The sequence below is a fragment of the Macaca fascicularis genome, chromosome 6 (genome assembly GCF_037993035.2).
Source record: "Macaca fascicularis isolate 582-1 chromosome 6, T2T-MFA8v1.1".
NCBI classification, from domain to species: Eukaryota; Metazoa; Chordata; class Mammalia; order Primates; family Cercopithecidae; genus Macaca; species Macaca fascicularis.
In genome coordinates, this window is record NC_088380.1 from 117164634 (window position 1) to 117177981 (window position 13348).

Genomic DNA, 13348 nt, shown 5'->3' on the forward strand with positions numbered 1-13348 from the left:
AAACACAAACTAAAAATAAAGAATTGTTTTTGACCAGTTTATATTTAGCAATACCAAACAGAATTCAAATTATTCATTTTAAGTGACTGTCAGTTAGAAAACTCAATTTGATTCAGTTTTCACAAAACATAAAAGTGCTAATAATGTTTGAGATTCCTGTATTTGAGAGATACAAATATAATTAAAATATGGTGCCTTTCCTTAAGAAATTAAATCTAGAGAAAAAGGACTGACCTGTAAACCAACATTATCACATCTGAAGATGCTAAATTCCATGATAATGCTGGTGTGATTTTAGGAAAATAATTACCCAAGAAAAAAGTTTGATTAATATCACATTCTATAAAAGTATGACAAGAGCTAGAGAATAGACAAATATAAATTTAAATATGAATAAGACATATTTTACACATATCTGTCCCTTAATAGGGTTTTTTGTCTATTTCAACCCTTCATTCAAAGAATATAAATATCTTCATCCAATGAACAAACAATATACTTAAAATTTGAAAGCAGCTAAAAATATTATTCTTTCTCTTCAAAACCATAAAGGAACATGAAGGCCTTTAATTGTTTTGTAATCTAACCAGCCTAAATCAATGTCATTTACGTCATTCATGAAGGAGCAAAGGAATCAACAGAGATGAAACAGTAATTAAAGAAATTATGAAAAAAAAATCCTAGGCTGAAGAAATGTAAATTTTGTAATTAAAAGGACTAAGAAAAGCAAGCAAAAGTATAGAGACTAAATGTAAATGACCAGTGAACATAAGAAATAATCCTAAACTGAATAGAGGAAATGATTGATTTATGGCTCACTAAACAAGACAGAAGAGCTGAACACTGAATGTCAGCGTAAATATTCAAAAGATTGGCTGTAGAAAGTTAGGAAGCTTCTTGATATAAAATATCTGAATATCTCTATGAAAAAACATTCTTCTGAAAATTACATTAACACATTTTCTAAGGTGATATCTGATGAAAGCTGCAAACCAAAAATAAAATTCTAAGCCCGCTTCAACCCCAACCATCTGAATGGACTCCTTCCTCTCAGCCAGGGCACTCCAGAGTTAACCTAAAAGATGGGTTCAGGCCATGACGGAAAGCAGGGGGCAGTCAGACATGCCTCATTATACCCTCCTCCCTTTTGGAATGCAGGGAAAGCTGGCCAGCATTTAACATCAACAGAGACCTTAAGTCTGTTAAGAAATATTTACAGTCTATTCTCTCTGAAGCCTGTTACCTGGAGAATTCATCTACATGATAAAACTTTGGTCACTATAACCTCTTATTATAAACCAGACATTCCTTTCTACTGATAATAACTCTTTCAACCAATTGCCAATCAGAAAATTTTTAAATCTACCTATGTCCTGGAACCCACCACCCCACCTTTCTAGACCAAGCCAATGTATATCTTAATTGTATTTGATTGATGCTTCATGTCTTCCTAAAATGTATAAAACCAAGCTGTACCCTGACCACCTAGGGCACATATTCTTAGGGTCTCCTGAGGGCTGTGTCATAGGCTATGGACACTCATATTTGGCTCAGAATACATTTCTTCAAATATTTTACAGCAGAGGTCCCCAACCTTTTTGGCAGTAGAGACCAGTTTGGTGGAAGAAAATTTTTCCACAGACAGGGTTGGAGAATTATTTCCAGATCATTCAAGTGCATTCCATTTATGATGTACTTTATTGCTATTATTGTTGCATTGTAATTAATAATAAAATAATTATACAACTCCCCATAATGTAGAATCAGTGGGAGCCCTAAACTTGTTTGCCTGCAACCAGACGGTTCCATCTGGTGGTGATGGGAAACAGTGACAGATCATCAGTCATTAGATTCTCATAAGGAGTTTGCAACCAAGATCTCTTGCATGCACAGTTTGCGATAGCGTTTGCACTCGTATGAGAATCTAATGCTGCCACTGATCTGACAGGCGGTGGAGCTCAAGTGGTAATGTAAGCAATAGGGAGTAGCTGTAAATACAGACAAAACTTCATTTGTTCACTCACCGCTTACCTGTTGCTGTCGTTACTAATAGGCCACAGCATTAGTCTGTAGTCAGTGGTATGGGATCCCTGTTTTAAAGATTGTCACTCTTTTTGCCAACAAAACTTTAGTCCTAAACTTAAAGAAACAGTTCTGTACCAGTGCTATGTTTTAGAAGAACATTAACCATGACTAAGGAAGGAAAGCTACAGGTTTTAAGGACACTAAGCACTGGTTGGCTTTTTGTGTGTGTATACCAATGGTACAGGATAAACTGGACCGTAATTAGAAAAAGCCAATGTACATGGTGTATGAAGTATATAGCAATTTGTCTACATCACTAAGTGGACAATAAAGAAGGGATCATCAGAGAAGTATTTCTTGACTAGTTGAAAGACCACTTTGTACCAGGGACATGAGGTCACTATAGGCAATCTGGACTAGAACAAAAACTGTAAAATTTATTCTTCTCAGACAACTGCTCTTTATATCCTCTCCTGGTCCTCTTGTAAAAAGTAATATTTTCAATATTTGTTACCCCACCCCCCCATACACACACACAATGTAACATCTGTGACAAAGACATATGGCTATGAAATTTTACATTCTATTAATAAAAGTATAAAATTTTCTTTAACTGTGGGCTAGCTGTATTTAACAGAGGTCCAAGAAACCAAGATCTGAATGAGTTCAGTATTAATGATGCCATTTCCTCTGTTGCTAATACCTGGACCCATGTTGATTTGACATGATCCTTGAAAAAGTCATTTAAAAGGCCAACTTTCAAAGTATTAACTCATTACTCAGTAATTCTGTTTCCATCCCATCATAAGATGCTCAAACACCACCTGACAACAAAGATAGCAAAACCGATATGTCCTCTTGTTCAATGTCCTTAAGCAACCTGAGGTATGATTTAAAAGTCATTGTGTTTATATACAGGTCTGATATGATTTAGCTCTGTCCCCACCCAAATCTCATCTTGAATTGTAATCTCCATAATCCTTACATGTTGAGAGAGGAACTTGGTGGGAGGTGATTGGATCATGGGGCGGTTTCTTCCATGCTGTTCTCATGATAATGAGGGAGTTCTCAGGAGATCTAATGGTTTTATAAGGAGCTCTTCCCCTTTCACTCCTCACTCTTCTCTCTCCTGCCACCATGTGCAGAAGGTCCTTGCTGACCCTTTGCCATCTGCCACAATTGCATGTTTCCTGAGGCCTCCCCAGTCACGTGGAATTGTGAGTCAATTAAACTTCTTTCCTTTATAAATTACCCAGTCTCAGGTAATATGTGTATAGCAGTGAGAATGGACTAATACAAGGTCTTTAACTTAGTTTGAATCTGTATGTGTTTAAGAGTATATTGAATATTTTCCTAGAACTAAGAAGTATCCAAATATTTTGCGTCTATAATTATCCAACTATTTCACTTGTCAGTTTATTTCAATATAAACTGTAATATTAAAATTATACATATTTGTCAAATTTAGTATAAATCTACATATATTTGTTTGCAAATATATTTATGTATTTGATTATAGAGTGTCGTGCTAGATAGACTTCATTGGGGATATTCGGTGTTATCATTTTAAAAATCAGAAAAAATCTGAATTACAAAAGCCTACCTTCAGGGCTTTCAGACAACTGATAAAGAACTGTATCCATACCAGGATTATTATGAAGTTTTCAAAACAGAATACCTTTTAAGGTGAAAATATTAAATTGAAGAATTATATTGATGAGAAGCATTTCTGAATAGCTGTTAATCTTATTTGCATTCTTTGTATGTGATGAGTCATTTTTCTCTTGCTGCTTTCCAGATTTTCTCTTTGCAGTTAGCTTCCAGCATTTTTCCTATGAAATGTCTGAGAGTGGATCTCTTCTGTATTTACCCTAATTGCAGTTCACTGAACTTCTTAAGTGTGAAGATTAATATTTTTTAGTGTTTGTGAAGTTTTTTGCCATTATCTCCTTGAATATTTTTTATACTCCTTTCTCTTTCTCTTCTCAACACTCCCATTACATGAAAGTTGGTTTGCTTAAAGGAGTCCCATTATTTCTCTAAGGGTTCTACTCGTTTTGTCATTTTGTTTTTTCTCTTTTCTTTGGATTGCACTCAACTCTATTATTATATCTTCAAGTACACTGATAATTTAGCTTGCCAGTTCAAATCTATGATTGAGACCCTCTAATAAATTTCAACTCCAGAATTTCCATTTATTTCATGGAATATAGTTCACATATATAGTTATGTGTCACTTAATGATAGAGATATGTTCTGGGAAATGAGTTGTTAGGCAACTTTGCCATTGTGCAAACATCAAAGAGTCTACTTACACAAACCTAGATAGTAGCGCCTACTGCACATCTAGGCTTTATGGTTTGCCATGATAGTCTTATGGGACCACTGTCACATATGCAATCATCTTTGACTGAAATACTATGCAGCACATGACTCTGTGTGTGTGCATGTGTGTGTGTATACACACACACGCATATATAATTGTGCATGTGTATAAAATTCACTCTTTTCTCTTTATTGACATTCTCTATTTGAGGAGACATTGTGTTCATATCTTCCTTTACCTCTTTAAACATGGTTTCCTTTAGTTCTCTGGACATATTCACAATGGCTACTTCAAAGTCTTTAATAAATCCGATATCTGGTCCCTTTTCCAGGCAGTCTTTGCAGCTTTTTCCCCCTCCTGTATATGAGTCACACTTTCCTGCTTCTTTAGATGTCTTTTAATTTTTTGTTGGAAATTGGTTATTTTAGGGAATATATTGTAGCAATTGTGGGTACAGATTTGCTTCCTCCGTCTTCTGAGCTTGTTTTTGTTATTGTTGGTTTATTTTATGACTTGGCTAGGATATTTTAGCAAATTATATTTTTTTCTACTCTGTGAAGCTTTCGATGCCACTCTTCAGAGGGTACAGCCTTGGGCATTCACACTGTCACCTTGGGATGACAGTGAATTTGGCAAGGCTCTCTTTGTCTTTTTCTGTACTCTCTCTGTTAAACTGTGTGCCTCATTCTGTGTTACATGCCAGCCAATTAGTCTCCAATAATTACCAACTAATTACTCTACTGATTTAAAAAAATGCTCTAGAGTATAAATTGCTGAGCAGTCTGATCCAATTAAATTCAGGCAGAGACAGTTTTGAGGGCTGTTCTTAGCTGTCCCTTGTTCCGGTTCTCTCTGGTGAACTAGATGTCCTGAAGTACAGCTTGTTGCTCTTAATTTAGAGAAGAAATTATTTTCAAGAGCAGCATTAGGCTTGAACCTTATGTTTCAAATAAAGTTAATTTCTTTGGGGAGGATTTCAGAGTTTTTTTCTTACAGACTGCCTTTTCCCCTGGGCAGTCTCCAAGCCACTATTCTAGGAGCTGAGCAGGGCAGTAGGTTCCAGTCTTCTTGGCTTGCCTCTTCTCTTGTGAAACTTCTCTCCTATAATGAGTTGCAATGAGGGAAATTAGGGTATCAATATTCTTGTCTTGCTGATGCTAATATAAAGCCTCTTTCTTATGCATGAAGACTGGGTGAAGTAAGAGAGCCCCCAACCTCTCAGCCACAATCACCAGGAAATTAGTCTTTTAAATTTGAGTTGAAGGGGATTAGAAATGCTGGCAGACTGCCCCTACTAATAAGATACAGTAACCCTAGATTGGAAGCTGAGGGGAGAGGGAGTCCCACCATCTTGGCCACCTCTGCACGAAGTTCAGCTTACCTTATGTTGTACTTACAGGGGAAGATGGAATGAGTCATGACTCAAGTGGAATTCTCTGTAATAGTTCATTGTTTAAGAGTTATTTTGATGCCAGCCTTCAAGATTTTTTTCCCACTTTACTACATTCACTTTTGCCCAAATCAACATTTGGTCCAACTTCTCATATAGAACAGTTTGCCTTCAAGTAAATTTATTCCAAATTACTTCAGATAAAATCATACACTTTCTGGACTAGAAGCTTGACTGAGTGCTCTGTGCTATATTATGCTTCTTCCTATTAATATACCACTCCACATTAATACATGCTCAATTGTTGGTGCACTGTCATTTATAAAAGTCTTTCAGATGAGTTCCAAAAATAAATATAAGAGAAAATTAAATGTTAAACTGGCAAAAAATAGATAAGAATAAAATAGGGTAAGAAAGAGATATAGTGAGATGAACATACAAAATCTATGCCACAAATTCATATATACTCACTTGCTAAAGGTATAGTATACATTCATCTTAAAATAATTCTCAAAGCAACCATTTACTGCTTAAAAACAAACCAGTTTTTAAGGGGAAAAAGTTATTCCTGGTAAAGTTATAAGACAATTTTTCTAAAGCCATCATAAAGAAGATAGAATATAATGTAATGAATAACCTCCTGAAGGTAAAAATAATAAATGGTTTCATGGGGCAGTCTTTTACACTCAATATAAATATATGACATTACAACAAACACTGATAGATTTTGTGAGACACCAATAAAATGTAGCTCTAACAGTCTGACTGCTGCCAAAAGAAGTTTTTTTGTGTGTTTTAAGAAGTGGTTTTATTATGGGCAGTACTACCTTCTGGGTAACATCTAGAAATGCATGGATGTACTTCTGTTTGTCATAATGTCTAAGATTCTGATAAAGGACATTCAGTGCCCAGGGTCCAGGGTTGCTAAATATATTCCTCAATTCTGAGAGAGTACCTCGTAAGTAAGAACTATTGCTCTCAAGATAACAGTATCACAACCTCTCCTGCCTTGAGAAATACTGATATAGAATTTTGAATTTCAAGCTATGTTCCACAGAAATGACTCATAAGCTATCATATGTGTGAGATGTGTGAGTTTGCATATTGTGTGTGTGTATATATATACCTGTGTGTGTCAGTGTTTGGGAAGTAAGAGGGGGTGGTTCTGCCTCCCTAGACTGACCAGAGGAGCTCCATTTTAACCTGTTTTGTATATTAGATCCCCAAATAAGAAAGACATAGTTTAAAACAAGAAGAGAAATATAATTTTATTCATCAGAATCCCAGGGTGGCTTAGAAAAAGGAATCTCAGAAGAGGCAGCTATGGCAGAGAAGCAGAAGCACATCCATGCATTTACAGATGTTGCCTAGCAGGTGGCACTGCCCGATAGTTAGAATCACTTCTTAAAACCCATAAAAATATTATTTCTGCAGCAGCCAAACCATTAGAGAGTTGAATTCCAGGGTAGTATTTTATTGATATCACGTAAAACATTGTCAGGGGTTGGGGGTTAAGTGGAGGCTGCAGAAGATAGAGATGTGGTAGGGTGGAAATGCAAGACAGAAAGAGAGAAGAAAGGACATGGCAGAAGTAAAAGTTCTTAGACAATGAAATTACATTTTCCCCTACATCTTTAGAAAAACAAACTCACAAAAGCCTTGGTTGTTGTATTATCTAATTTGTGTAACAAGTCACTCCAAAACTCACTGCCATTTATTATCTCTCACAGTTTCTCCAGATTAGGAATTTGTTAGTGGCATGGCTAGGTATAACTGGCTCAGGATTTCCCATGAAGTTGCAGTCCAATGGCAGCTGCAGGTTCAGTCAGTCAGCTAGGGGTTTCAGTCACCTAAAAATTTGACTAGGATTGTAGGATCCACTTCCAGGGTGGTTTGTTCACTACATGGCTGTCAAGTTAACACTGGCTGTTGGAGCAGGCCTCAGTTCCTCTTCATGTGGACGTCCCCTCAGAGCTTCTTGTGTGCTCTCATGGAGGCTGGCTTCCCCCAGAGAGAACAATCCAAGAAACCAAGATGAAAGCTTAAATACCTTTATACCTAGCCTTGCAAAGCCTGTATCATTACTTTACCACAACCACATTTTATTGGTCATACAGATAAGCCATGATTCAATGTGAGTATGGGCTATGAAAGGGTGTGAATGTCAAGAGGCGAAGATTATTGGGAGCATCTTAGAGGCTGGCTACCAGAGCCATAATACTTTTTATTTGCTTACATGTGTTATCTATCTGTATGTTAGTGGAAGTAAACAAATCCAGAAGCAGAAGTAGACACAGAGTTAATTCTTTTTATATACTGTTGAATTCAATATTCTAATATTTTGTTGAGGCTTTTTGAGTATATTTTCATGAGAGATATTTGTCTGTAGTTTTCTTTTCTTATAATGTCTTTGTCTTATTTTGCATTAGGGTAATGCTGGCCTGAAATAATGAGTTAGGAAGTATTTCCTCTGCTTCTATCTTCTGAAAGACACTTGCAGATAATCGATATAATTTTTTCCTTAAATGTTTGGTAAAATTCACCAGTGAACCTATCTGGGCCTGCTACTTTCCGTTTTGGAAGGCTATTAATTATTGATTCCATTTCTTTAATAGTTATAGGTCTATTCAGATTATCTATTTTCTCCTTTGTGATTTTTGGCAGTGGTTATTGTTTTGAACTGAAATTCCTTTAAGGCATTAGACCAGTTGACACATAACCTGAAGACTATGTGTTCAAACAGAAACATATCTCAAGTGCAAGAGAGAGAGGTGGGGCTGTGTGTTTTCCTGTTTGGCAAAATATCTATTACATTTTTCTATCAATGTAATAGAGCTCAAATATAATAAATCATGGCTACTTCTTGACTAGGATATTGATCACAAGTTATTTATATTTGGGGGCCTACTGAGATTGTCATCCATGGGTACCATTATGTTTAAATTAGATGCTAAATGAGTATCCTACAAGTCTCAAAATCTATATAGACTGTTAGCTATTAGCAAAGTATTACTTCTGTTTACACAACTCTCCCTATATACATTATCATCTATACTCTTGGGGACTACTATATCTCTTGGTACCACTAGCTTCCTATCCAATATTCATTCTTCTATTGTTTTATTAAAGCAACCCTAATTTTGTTTGGAGTAGCAAAGTCTCTGGCTAAAAAACATTTCTCCTGAAGCTTTCTTTGCACCTATCAGTTCTAGCTAAAGCTTAGTAGGGAATGTTGGTAAAGTTCACTTTCATGATAGAGGCACAATACCTTCTTCCTTGTCCCTTCTCGATTTCTTTTACCTCCCTGGATGATAGACATAAGAATGGTGATAGAACAGTCACCTTGCTATCAGGAGATGACTAGGAAGATGAAGCCCACATACAACAATGATGGGACACAAAGACGGAAGCCTGGAACATTTATGGCATTAGAGATGAACCACAAAAACTCTGAGATTTCTACTTTTTGTCTTCTTGTTATTTGAAAAACAAATCCCTATTTAGTTAAGTTGTTGGAGTTGAGTTTCTGTTATATAACATCAAATACAATCCTAGGATATCTCACACCTTCCTGAAAACCTAGTTCAAACCCATTTCTTCAGTAAGGCTTCTGGGATGTAATAATAACAACTCTTGCATGGTACTTTATTGTTTGCAAAGTACTTTCACATACTTTATATCTTTTGATATTCGTATCAGTCCTGTGGCCAGAATACCCTTCTCTTCACATTCTCACCTCTCTGGAGTCGATGCCATCCATTCCTATGCTGCAAACTGCACTGTAGAACAATGACTCCCAAGTACCTGCCTCCAATCTTGACCTCTCTTGAGCTCTAGATTTGTTTTACAACTGAATTCTGGGCACACAGCTTAAAGACAAGTACTTGAAAAATCTAAACTGTCTATAACTTAACCGGTTATTTTCTCACTTCAGGTCCCTAAACACTGCTCTTAATCCAGTATTACTTTAATAAATCTCAGTTAATATAATCACTCAAACTGACAAGCTAGGAATTTCAGAGTTATTCTCAATTCCATGCTCTCTATAACTTCCCAAAACAATAAGTAATCAAATCCTAGGTCATGGCCACTTCCATGAGATTAGGTTCTCATCATTTTTCTGGTGGACTACTGTTAAAATCATTTAACTGGCCTTCTGCAGAAAGGCATCCTAAAAGATAAATCAATTATTTTTATTTATTCATTCACCAAATAGTTAAATAACTGGTCTTCTGCAGAAAAGAACTCTAAAAGAGGAATCAATTATCTTTTATTTATTCATTCACCAGATAGATATAGAGCACCTGCTACATAATACATATTATAATGTTAAAAATATGGTTTCAACAAAAAAACTTGACATGTTGTGGTAAGAAGCTAGTAAACCTAAAGTCAATATGGATTTAGCAAGTGATTATATTACTGTTGAAAATGCAATGAAAGTAACAGGAATAAAATAATTTACTAAGGTGGTGTATTTTTAAAAGAGATTTATTTTCTTCAGTATTGTAATGAATCAGTAGGAAACATTTTAAAGAAATGAATTTTCATTTGGTTTTATGGAAATATAAGCAAAAATAAGTGTGATATACAGTTTAGAACACTAATTTTTAAAATACATTCTGTAAAATACAGCTTCTTGGGATTAAATTACCTCGAAAAGCTTTCTGTTGTTAAATAAGTTTGAGAAACCACTGGATTAGACAAAAGTAAGTAGGTTTGCATATATTAAGATTTATCAGTGTTAATATGCTCATATATACTCTAAATCTCTCTGAGTAGCAGTGTGACATGTAGTTTTTTCAAATTTATTGACTAGAGAAATCTTTAGAACATCATCTCCTAAAATTACATACAGGACACATTTTGGAAAATGTTAAGCATTTGTGAGCAGACACTTTACCAGGAGATCTGGATGGACAATGAACTTCACGACAGGAACACTTATCAAATTTATCATAACAATGAATGATTCTGATAATCAGATGTTCAGCAACAATATAGCACTACTCATTAAGATGATAAGGGTTCATGCAGAATAGGTCTTAGTGAAATAAAAATCTGCTACCTTGAATCAAGTATGTATGTGGATTGCCAAAACCAAGAATGTTTATCCTTTAAAGAGAAATGCTTCAGCTCATGAAATGGCTATAGCAGTCTGCATGGGTGCTTGGCAGTTCATCTGCAACCTGGCACAGACCCAGATTTCTTTTTTTAGTTTTACTATTAATTATTCATATATTTTTTAAAGCTTCAATTAAAATAAGGTTAAAATGCATACTTTAAAAGACAATTTCTGAAAAACAGATAATACTAAAATTATATCAAGACTTTGGAAAGGTAACATGCATTAGAGAATACAAGATTTAGACTCTAACCTGAAGAAGCAAATTATTTGACCAACCAAATGATAGAATTTGTTCAGACATACTGTTAAGATGGTAAGGTATATAAGACTCTTACATCTTATCCCCTCCTAGAAATTTTTCCCAATAGACAACTTGGATATTTTTCTCAAGATTAATGGCTTTTAAAAACTGTTCTATTACACATCTTCAGTGTATCCCCCCTCTCTTTCACACACACACACACACACACAGCGCCAAATTTTTGAACCTTCTCTTTTGAGGTCCAAAACAGTCTTCATATTAAATAAATAAAAATCGAAAAGGTGCAATTTCACCAACCACAGAAGATGTGTGAAGACTGGTCTTCTGAATTCAGGGTTGCTCCAGGATAAGTGAGTCCAGGGGAGATTAAATGAATTTCCCTATTCATAGAAATAAGAAAGTTCCCACCTCCTTTATTCTCCCCAGTAAAAAGCTTCCCCTATCAAATGACCTGGTGGCTGTTCCAGGATGGACTGCTTAGACTCTTAGGAGGGGCCCAAATGGCAGGCCCGGTCTGGGGTTGCGAGTACTTTGCTATTTCTCAGTGTTACTGTGCTCATATATACTCTAAATCTCTCTAAGTAGCAGTGTGACATATAGTTTTTTTAAATGTATTGACCAGAGAAATCTTTAGAACATCATCTCCTAGAATTACATACAGGACACATTTTGGAAAATGTTAAGCATTTGTGAGCAGACATTTTACCTACCAAAATAGTAGCAAGTTTCTTCTAACAAAGCTATGGGACCCTGAGAAAAGAAGCTCAATATTCCCCTGTGAGGATCTTTGTGGGTCTTCCAGTTGCCCTGGGATGGTAAATATGACAATAACCTGAGCTCCCAAGTGATCTGAAGCAGGACTTCTTAATCACTCACCGCTGCGCTCTGGGCCGCTGGAAACCACAAGGCTGGTTGCTAAGGACGCTGTGGGAGTCGCTCTGAGAGAGAGACGTCGCTCTTTTACGGTCTCGTGACCAGAGCTTAGCCAATCAGGACTTAAAAATAAATTTCCACCTGCCCTGGCCCCGTCTCCACCACATTTGTATTCAATTTCGAAAGAATAAATGCAATGCTGTGTGAAAGACCTTTATTCGTTTTTAAAGAACATAGTAATGATTTGTTTCTAATATTGTACATACTTGCATATCCTGCCAGAAGCCGCGGCAAAAAGTGGCTTGACAGTGCTTTAATGTCTCCTCAGTGTCTTAATGCCGCTCCCCCAAAACAAACCAGCACGCCTATCATACCAAAAGTAGCTATGTCTTTAAATCAAATTGCTGTTCGTAAGTTCTTTCTACGTAGAAAATTTGGAGCAACCAGTGTCCTCAGCACCCGTCAGTGAGTAAACAAAGCACCTAGAATGTTCTGCTATGTACTAACCACCAGAGGGCGAATTTAAACAAAGAACGCCTATTTTTAAAGGTAGTATGCAATAGAATTATCTAATATAAGTCCTTTAAAAATCCTTGTAGAATTCCTACGTCTACTAACGAGCAAATGTATATATTTTACAAATGTTCACCAGTGTAAAATACTATATGGAAGAATGGGGAAGAGCATTTATGATTAAATTCATATGTAGGCCGGGTGCAGTGGCTCATGCCTGTAATCCCAGCACTTTGGGAGGCCAAAGTGGGAGGATTATGAGGTCAGGAGTTTGAGACCATACTGGCTAACATGGTGAAACCCCGTCTCTACCAAAAATACAAAAGTTAGCCGGGCGTGGTGGCACGCGCCTATAATCCCAGCTACTCAGGAGGCTGAGTCAGGAGAATTGCTTGAACACAGGAGGTAGAGGCTGCAGTGAGCCGAGATCATGCCACTGCACCCCAGTCTGGGAAACAGAGCTCTGTTTAAAAAAAAAACTGCAAATGTAATGTACAGGGATTGTCCTACGAAATGAACTACCTTAAAAAATTAAAACTTCGAAAGAAAATTTAACTTGAAATACCTCAATTCAGAATTAAGTTTTTTTGTTTTTTGAGTGTATTTTTATATTTAAAACAGAAATTACAATATTTGATCTCAGGCTTCTCTGACATATCACTCCTAGAAAAGTAGTAAGTTAAAGGTAATAATGAAAAAATGAAATTGATAAAGGCCATAAACTACATATGTTACAGAACAAATCCTAGATGTCAACAGTGCTTACCATAATCCAGATAAAATAAAAATGAAAAGACTGTGGTATTTAATAATACTCTGCTAGCTTGCTTG

General features: G+C 36.1%; 1 protein-coding gene across 16 annotated transcripts in view; it reads right to left on the bottom strand.

The window, feature by feature from the left end:
- TMEM232 (transmembrane protein 232) overlaps positions 1-13348 on the bottom strand; it is a 316396-nt gene that overhangs the window by 291314 nt on the left and 11734 nt on the right. For 2 of the 16 annotated variants that reach the window (XM_073994027.1, XM_073994019.1), the window contains exon 1: positions 12008-12035. The exons of the other annotated variants lie outside the window; for them this stretch is intronic. The gene's annotated coding sequence lies outside the window, so the exon portion shown is untranslated. Of the gene's footprint in view, positions 1-12007; positions 12036-13348 lie in introns of those variants that run through there. 16 annotated transcript variants of the gene reach the window in all.